Consider the following 10,234-nt stretch of genomic DNA (forward strand, 5'->3'; position numbering starts at 1 on the left):
AGCCTAACATGATTATTAGAAATATATGACAGAAGAGAAAATGTTATAAATAAAAGACTAACCCAGATTTCAGAGCAGTGAAACTACTCTATGACACAATTATAGAGTATACATGTCATTACACATCTGTCAAAATGCAAAGAATGTACAACCAAATATGAGCACTTATGTAACTATAGACTTTGGGTGTTAATATGTCAATATGAGTTCACTGATTGTAACAAATGGACCACACTGGTAGGGGATGTCCACAGTAGGCAAAGCTATGCATGTGGGGATAAGGGATATATGGGGACTGTCTGTACTCTCTGCTCAACTTTTTTGTTGTGAACTTAAACTGCTCTAAAAATTAGTCTTTTAAAAAAACAAAAATAAAAACAAAACCAGACCATGGGTGATTGATGAACCCATATACTCCAGAGACAATGTCTTAAAGAAACAAATTCTGCAATTCCATTCAGTTACCTTCTGGATGTTTACTCCATTATATCAAAATATTCACTGAATATTTCCACCTGCCTACTCATCCTACTCCATATGTTGTTTTCACTGAGTTGTCAACTTTTGAAAACATGTGTGTCCATTCCAAAAGGAAATACTCAAAAATAAATAAATAAATAAATAAATAAATAAATAAATAAATAAATAAATAAAACAAAAGGAAATACTCACTAAATAATTAGTAAAATCAATTATTAAAAATCTTCATTGCAAATTTAAAAGTGATTAGTGTTTACCCTACAAAAATTAGTTTATAATTAGTTCCCTTTTGTAATAGATTAAGGTAGCAAACAGTAAGTTAAGCATTTATAGAAGTTCAAATCTGCGTGATGGATACATACATGTAGGATTATTATATTATCTACTTTAGTATCTGTTTGACATTCTCCTTAATATAAAGTTTTTTTAAAGGATCAATTATAAAGCATATACCTGCTTAATGTACCAATAATTCTACAGAAGTTAACTAGCTTACTATGAGATTATGTTATTATAGTCATAGAAAAATATTTAATATGCTATATCACCATTATCTGAAAATATAGCATAGTATTTAAGAACATGAATTTGGAAATCAGATTGTCTCCACTCCTTCCTTAGCTGTTGTAGTATTAGGAAAATTATTTATTCTACTTAAGCTCCAATATTCCCACCAAGTAATGGGAGTAATCTACAACAAGGACACTGCAGAATTAAATGGCATAAAATGTGTAAAGTAGCATAGCATTGGTTTAAGAATAGGTGCTCAATAAATATTAGCCATTACAATATTCTGAAGTTCTCTATTGATATTGCTCTAACTCTAAAATAAGCAGCAAAGGTAATTAAGAGTTTTACTCTGTAGGTGGGGAGAAAGATTTCAAATATTCACAATTCAGAGCTTAAAAAACTATTCCCATTTTTAGTATTCTTAGTATTTCCTAAGTCAAATATTTAGAAATTACAAAGAATTTACCAAAATAGAAGGAATTATATAATCCTATCATGGCCTTTTAAACCTAATTAAATAACCTAAAGAAAGTTTTATCATTGAATTAATCAGTTTTCAATAATGCTCTACATTTACTTCCCACCAGGCCTTCTGGCATCAGCTCTGTGTAGGCATACAGTCTCATGCTTGGTTAGGGATATGGGAATGTGGGGTCTTCTCCAGTCTCTCCTGAGTGGATATGTGGAGAGCTTAGTATAGCCCTAGTCTGCTAGTCCACTGTTGTAACCTCATGCTACCTTGACCATTGGTCTTCCTCCTTCATTTGTCACCAAAATCGGTACTTTTACTCAAACACTATTAAATAAGAAGTTTTTCCACACTCCGCTCCAAACCAGTGAGGCCCCTTTGGAGAAAGCTGCTGGCTTTCTTATTTTGCAGTGCCCTGTACATTTCTGCTCAGACCCAGCTTGGGTGTGGGTGTGGATGGGAGAAGCCTCAGGCAAAAATGCCAGACTCCTACTGTTCTTATTTGACATTCAATATTTTTTTTTTGTAGTAATTGCTTCTCAACTTGTCGTATGCCTTTGATCAATTCAAAAGCCCTGAACTAGTTGTTTTCAACAATTTTGTCTAGTTTTATTGTTATATAATGCTTTAATCAGAAAACATGAACAGAATATATGATGTTTTATCATAGAAAGTTAATAGTGGGGCATATTCTAAATGTCTAACTGGAAGCCATGATTATTAGCATTTTGTTTTGTGGATCACAACAAATATATACAAACTAAATGCTTAATCTCAATAAATACTGGCCTTTTTCTATATAATGTTTAAACGTTTCCTATCTAAAATCTAAATGAAGGTCCTTTCCTACATAACATTTCTATATCATGTTTATATGTTTATTCTATGTGTTTCTATATAATATGTTACATGTTCATTTAATCTTAATAAAATATTGGTTCTTTTCTATATAGTGTTTATATTCCTTAATAGTTAAATTATTCAAGTACCTTAAGACACAAGGATCCTGAAAGCTGGTAATAAACAATAAATCATTATTCTGAAACTCTTTCATCTCAAAACAAGTCCGTTTTGAAGGATGATTAGAATCTTTTTTTCATAAAACAAGATTCTAGAAATGTATCTTTTCCAATGGTTGGAAAAGATTAAAAAAACTGTATGTACATGATTATAAGAAACCAGGTTGAGACTTCAAAAATAAATATATTGACTACAGAACCCAGAGTTATCAAAACTATTTGTAGTCTGCTAGACAACAGTGTTAAAAAGGAATTCATTGGAATTAAGCACAAACCCGTGTCTATACATTCAATTGCACTAACCTACACCTCTGCCAATCCTTTTATTTTCTCTGCCATTATCTGTCCTGATCATAGTCAAATTAATCACAAGATGAGCCCATAAAATAAGGAAGGCAGTTTTATTTAATGGATCACACATACTCAACCTCACTCATTTTGACAATCTGACATAGTTCTAACCTACAGTTTTCTTTTTTTTTAATTATAGGAAGTAACTTTGTTAGAACCTGAGCACAATTATCTGAAATGCATTTGGAAGATATAGTGAGTGTGATAATATATTATAAACTGCTGCCATTTAATTTTTCTGATCCTCTGAATAAAGTAACATAATTTACTTGAATGTGTTCTCAAAATAATTTGCCAAAAAACTGGATGAGCTTAAGAAAGAAAGGAACAGTCTGCAAGGAAAAGTCAAGAGAGTATACAATTCCTTACTGTTGTGGAAGGAAGTGAAGGAAGATGTCAAAACTTTAACATTTTCAGAGAAACCGAGAGAAAAGATAATAGCTTTTAAAGTTTAAAATGCAACCTCCATTCTCAATATAGTAAAATTGGTATTTAAAAGATCTTTTTGGGACGTCTGGGTGGCTCAGTGGTTGAGCATCTGCCATTGGCTCAGGGCGTGATCCCAGAATCCCGAAATCGAGTCCCATATCGGGTTCCCTGCAAGGAGCCTGCTTCTTCCTCTGCCTGTGTCTTTGCCTCTTTCTCTCTGTGTCCCTCAATGAATGAATGAATGAATGAATGAATGAATGATTTTTTTTTCAAATAAACAAGTTTCAAAATGAGAGAAGAGATGCTAAGCAATGGAAAGAAAATGTTCTTTCTTAAAAAAAAAAAAAAAAAAAGAAGAAAACCAGCACATTGCAATGAGGCCCTCTGCTGCCAGTTTTTTAATACTACACCAAGAAGATCAACTTCCAGCAGTTTCTGTCTTTGCAGGCAAATACTTCAACAAAGCTTTAAGGAAAAAAATTACTTTAAATCCTCAACAAAGTATAGTCATTTACAAGACTTTTTCAAATCAAAGTGATTGATTCTGCATAATATTCTGAACACAGTCTGAGCCACATAAACTTCAGTTAAATCTCTTAGTGACAGCATTATTCATTTAATAACAGATTTTCATTATTTTATGTTCTATATAAATATTTCCAAAAAGAGACTATATTCATACCAAATGGTTTCTACAATGACAATAGTTCATCCAATACTATGGAAAAACATATTTTTAATTAGAAAGAAACTTGTGTCTCAAAGGCAATTCCTAATAAATATCTCCATTTCCTGGGGAAAAAAATAACAAGCAGTCCAGAAAATTAACTCAAAAACTCATCTGAAGGACGCCTAAGTGGCTCAGTGGTTGAGCGTCTGCCTTTGGCTCCAGGTGTGTTCCAGGGGTCCTGGGATTGAGTCCCATATTGGGCTCTCTGCAGGGGGCCTGCTTCTCCCTCTGCCTGTGTCTCCTCTTCTCTCTGTGTGTCTCTCACGAATAAATAAAATCTTTAAAAAACAAAGAACTCATCTGAGACTAAAACCAATGCAATTTGACCATCATTTTTTAAAAAGATTTTATTTATTTATTCATGAGGGACACAGAGAGAGAGAGGCAGAGACACAGGCAGAGGGAGAAGCAGGCTCCATGCAGGGAGCTCGACGTGGGACTTGATCCCGGGACTCCAGGATCAGGCCCTGGGCTGAAGGCAGCGCCGAGCTACCCAGGCTGCCCTTTGACCATCATTCTTAAATTGCCAGGACCAGGGGTAGATTTACTGTGAAGTGAATAAAACTTCACACGCATAGCCAGGAGCTGTGAAGTATTCCAGGTGAAAAGGAGAAGCCAAGTGTCAATAAGGAAGCTTTTCTAAGTGAGTGTTTCTGGTAAATTGCCTTAAGAGAACTTAGGGAAGGGATCCCTGGGTGGTGCAGTGGTTTGGCGCCTGCTTTTGGCCCAGGGCGCGATCCTGGAGACCTAGGATCAAGTCTCACATCGGGCTCCTGGTGCATAGAGTCTGCCTGTGTCTCTGCCTCTCTCTCTCTCTCTGTGACTATCATAAATAAAGGAAAAAAAAAATTAAAAAAAAAAAAGATAGCTTGGGGGAAAAAAGGGTCTGAACCTCGAGTTTAAGTAAATTGTCATGATTTCTTTTTGTATGTTAAATATGTCATTAAAAAAAAATGTTTGTAGTTTTTTCTTCTTCTTTCTTAAAGAGGGCCAGAAAAAAAATGTAAGCTCACAAGCCACAAAACTGGGGATGTGAATATCCCTCTGGGTAGTATACTTTTACTCAAAACAGTCTGTACAGAAAATGTTATTTTACTTTTAATGGAAACATCTTACATTAATAGGGAAAAAAATGGTTTTAATGCCAATTTTGAAAACAAGACAAAATATGAACTTAAAAAGGCATTGGTAAAAATACTTTATAGAGTTTTTAAGTGAAAGAAAGAAGATTAATATCTGCCCAACAATGAAGCTATCTAGCATTCAAGAATCTCTAGCTTTTGATATCTATGTAGTGGTTAAGATTACTGGCTCTGGAGTCAGACACCTTGATTTCAATCCTGAATTCATCACTTTATAGCTAAGTCACCTTTAGCAAGTTAATTGTGCGTTATAGATGTAGACATTTGATAACTATTTGCTGAATAAATAGATGCATGCATCAACTCCACATGAAAACTTCAATTTAGCAAATACAGTAGTTCAATTTACTTCTACGTAAAAAAAATGTATTTGTTACACAGATCAGTTATGGGAAAGGTATTGGGCAAGGGGGGAAGAAAGAATATCAGAGTTTAAGCAAAGCATTTTTTTATGATTTCTATTTGTATTTGATAAGATGGGAAAAGGCTTTCTAGAGCACAAAGCATATAAGGATGAAGCCTGAAAGACCGTTAGGATCAGACCTGGTTGACTGGGAAGGTGGAACAGGCTGGAAGCATTTTAGGCTAAGGGAACAATACACTAAGCCAAGACCCAGAGAAAAGAAAGTGGAGAGATCTAAGTATTCTGGGAAGTTAGCAGCCCTGTTAGCTTCAGGTTTAGAGAATTCAGGGAGACTGGGTTGGAAATAAACAAGGGTCACATCACCACTTCAGTTAATAATGCTCCCTATTCTGAAGATGCTCACAAAATTCCTTATCAGTGAAAGTCCACACAACCACCATTATAAATTACATTTGGCTTTCTTTCATAGACAATGTCTTTAACTGATACAAAGAAATACGGGATTTAGGATTTTTATTAAACTATAATTATTTCAGTTCCAGATTTGAAAATGGATTTTATTTTTTAATTTATATTTTTGTTGAAAACTGGACCATCTGTAACTTTCAAATACCAAAATCTCTCACATAGAAATCATTTGAATTGCAAGATTTATGTTAAAGCCATTACTTGGAAGATTGGGAGAAAAGGAAGGATAATGGACACTGGGTTAAGTACATAAATTTTCTAGTAGGTCATTAGGAGGAAAACTGTTCCCAAGGCAAATGTCATCAACAAAGTAAATGGATAAATGAAAGAAACGCCATTCTTGTTGGTATAATACATAAAGTAATGACCTTGGGTCAAACTTGACTTTCAAATTGGCCTCAATCACAGTCAGTACTGTGATCTTGGGCAATTCATCTAACTTCTCTATGCCTTAGTTTCCACTTCCATAAAATAAGAAGGACAATCACAATAATAAAATTTGACTGTGATATATTATGTTACTATCTGTCCATGGGAGGAGTATACATTTTCACACACACTGTCTTTGGACTTGAACATATGACATGTTTTGTCCAATATAATGTGATATTTGTCCCAACCTCTTGCTACTAAAATAACATACCCATAAGGACGCTGCCCTTTCAGCCTGGATTTTAGAATGAAGAGAACACAGAAATCAGAGATGTGCTGTTCTACATCCTCCATAAAATTTAATTGACAAACTTTATTGTTGTAAGCTACTGAAATTTAGGAGTTGTTACTGTTGCAAAGCCAACTGCACTACCTACTTCACACATTTTTTATAAAAATTGAATAAACCAATATAATTTAAAACACTGTATAACCTTCTATGCCTACCCATACCTTATACTAGCTCCTTCTCTTGCCTAGGTTGATGAGATTAGAAAATTTAGGAACATTAACTTGTGATGTGCTCAGCTCCTAACCCCCATCTCTTTATTATACCTCATAAAATGAAATAACCTTGGATTTTTCGTTATTTGCAGTGTGAATTTCCATGAGAATATTGAAGGGAGGATATATCCTTAAAATGATACAGCTTTTTATGCTGGTGCTTATTCCAATTCTTCTGAGAAAGTGCTCAGAACCACTTATGTCTGGTTTCCCTCCGTATTTTCATTAAATCTTACTTAAATCTTTGTTTAGCCAGAGTTTTACCAGAGCTTCTATGTGGAATCCTGTTTATACTTAAAAGATTCCACGGGAAAAGAAAAAAAAAAAAAAAAAAAAAGTCTTTCAATTAAACTAACAGAAAAACAAAAACAAAAAATCTTGATAAAACTCAATAAAGAAATGACCACAGAGATGGCAGAGAAAAGCCTATGAGATGGTACCACGATTCACAATAAACCATGTAGAGATAATGGCTAGGGAAGCAGGTGAGCCAACGATTGGGTCAGCAAACAAGAATATTTTTATTATTCAAATGCTTGGGCTTCCCATTTTTGCATGATGAAGTTGAAAGAATATGAGCTCCAGAGTTATATAAGGCTAGACAGCTTTGATCCCAGTATAGCCACAATTTCTACACAATCTTAGACCAGCTACATAATTTCAGACATACTTTCCCTATTCAGTAAAGGGGAAAAAAAAAAAAAAAACAGTTATTTTCCCTTACCCAGATAGGGGAAATAAACAACTACCTCATAGGATTGTGATATTAAAGGGAATAAGGTGAGTGGAGCATCTAACGTAATACTTAAACAATAATACCTTTTCAAAAAAAATTCTCTTAGCTCTTTGTCTTTAACTCTTCTCTTTTCTATTCCCTCAACCAAATTTCGGTAACACATGTGCAAATGCTTTTGTTCCCAAGTTGGGAATCTCCTGTAGGGTAATAAAAAAAACATACTGAAATCTAACACACAAAGACATATTTTATGCTTTAAAGCTAAGAGATTTTTTAAAAATATGCACAGATTTATATGTAGTTTTAATATATTTACAGCTTTATATATTTACAGCTTTAATTGGTCATAAAATACACATACACATCTGAAATACATAGAAATAAAATGATACCTTTTCCAAATAAAGTTGTATCATCAGTTCTGTATTTCTCTGCCTTCCAACTTTGAAACCCCTAGGAATTACAAAACAGAGAGTGAGACGCTCACCCAACAAAAGGTCATATTGAGTGATTCCAAGGAACATTAGAAAACCTGTACTGAATTCAAGTTTTTAACTGCCAGATTTTTAACTTTTGGCTACAGTTCCCATGTATGATATAATTTAGAAATTTAGTTTCAGCACAGGAGAATCACCAGACTTAAAACACTGTGTACCTCAACATGCAAAATGTTAATGGAAAATCCAGATAAGTCACAAATTGTTATAAAGAAATTAAAAAACAAAAAGAAATTTGCAAAATGGCAGGGAGACCTTCATAAACTGAGCAAGGAAAAGAAGGAAGGATGGCTCTTTTATTAATGCATAATTGAATGGAACCTCCGAAGTTCTTCACACCTTCCCCTTCTTGGAACGTCATCTACACCAAGGATTCTGTAGGTCCATTATGAAACTTACTAGAAGAATATAGCAGACAAGTACAGTGCTATTTTTCTAGTCAGATATGAATCACAGAAGTTCAGAAACATACATTTTTCACCCCAATCTAGCAGTACCAGCATCACTGCCCACAACACATACATACAGATTTGTTCATATGCATCCTGTTAAAAAAAGTTCTGAAGCCTTCCCAGTGCATTTCTTTGAATTCATTTGGTTTGAGATTTGACTAAAAATCCTAAATAAAAATAGTTTTTACCTATAAAATCTTTACCTCTAAAGTCCCATAATCAATCTGTTATCCATATTATAGAAAAAGAGGAGTAATACAACACAGGAAAAATTATCAAATCATACAGGGGCACCTGGGTGGCTCAGTGGTTGAGCAACTGCCTTTGGCTCAGGTCATGATCCCGGGTTTCTGGGATTGAGTCCCACATCAGGCTCCCCGCAGCGAGCCTGCTTCTCCCTCAGCCTATGTTTCTGCCTCTCTCACAGTGTTTCTCATGAATAAATAAATAAAATCTTTAAAAAAAATATAACAAACCAATTTTCTTCTACCCCTACTAACATTTAACCTTAGACATGTCCTGATACATAAACACCCAACTGGAAATGGTTGTTATCGATTCTTGATTGGGGCCCTCATGCAGGAATTAAATAGTGGAGAGATTAGGTCACAGTCATATTTCAATACAGTTCATTCATATCTTCATTTACTCATTCAACATTTATTTATTAAAACCTACTATATTCCAAATAATGTTTTAGTTGCTGAGGTCATATCAGTGAACTAATAGATAAAAAACTCCTACTATCATGGAATCTATACTGTAAAAGGCAAATAAAAGAAATAAGTAAATTAAATTATTTAGAAAATGATCATTTCTGTGATGAAAAATAATACATGAATGAAAGGTAGAACCTGCAAAACGAGAGACAGACAGCGAGAGAGAGAAATCAAAAATGACTTTAATGTTTGGGCTGCACAACTAGGAGGAAGTTATTATAAACTGATATGGGGAAGGCCTTGGCATGGTCTGTTTGGGGCAGGTCAAGATCAAGAGTTTGGTTTTGCCTGTGTTAAGTCTGAGATGCCTATGAGATACAAATATGTAAAAGGAAATGCTTGTGGGGATGCCTAAAAGACAACAAATTCAATGGACTCCTCCTCTACAATTATTTGGCTTTATCTACCTCCAAGGTGTCCTTTGATGGTCTCCTTGCCCTTCAGCCCATCCTAAATCTTTCTCCTTTTCCTCATTTTTTAGGAGATTGAGATAGCACAGATACTTCCATTGCTGATTCTGTCTATGATTCAAGATCTCTTTCATGCTTTGCTTGGGGAACTATTTAGCAACACTGTGAAAGCTAAAACATGGTAAGGGCAAGCAGAAAAAAAATCTTAGAGACTGAGTTATCCTGGAAATAACTTGGAATTTTAAAATCACATGCAAAACTCTCTTGAAGTACATTGGAAAATCAGCTGTGGCTGAAACACTGCCACTATTAAGACCAGTATTCAGTGTAAGATATTTGCATAATGCATATTCTATAAGATCAAACCATTTCCTGTATTTATTATTAAATGAATGCCTTTCAGCTGCTGTATCTTGTGGTTTAAAAATCATTGGGAGCTTGGGACATTCATGCTCATGTGAAGAGCCAAAAAAAGATACTATTCCCCAAATTAAAAACTGATCTTAATTAGGAATAAACAAA

The sequence above is a fragment of the Canis lupus genome, chromosome 25 (assembly GCF_003254725.2).
Source record: "Canis lupus dingo isolate Sandy chromosome 25, ASM325472v2, whole genome shotgun sequence".
NCBI classification, from domain to species: domain Eukaryota; kingdom Metazoa; phylum Chordata; class Mammalia; order Carnivora; family Canidae; genus Canis; species Canis lupus.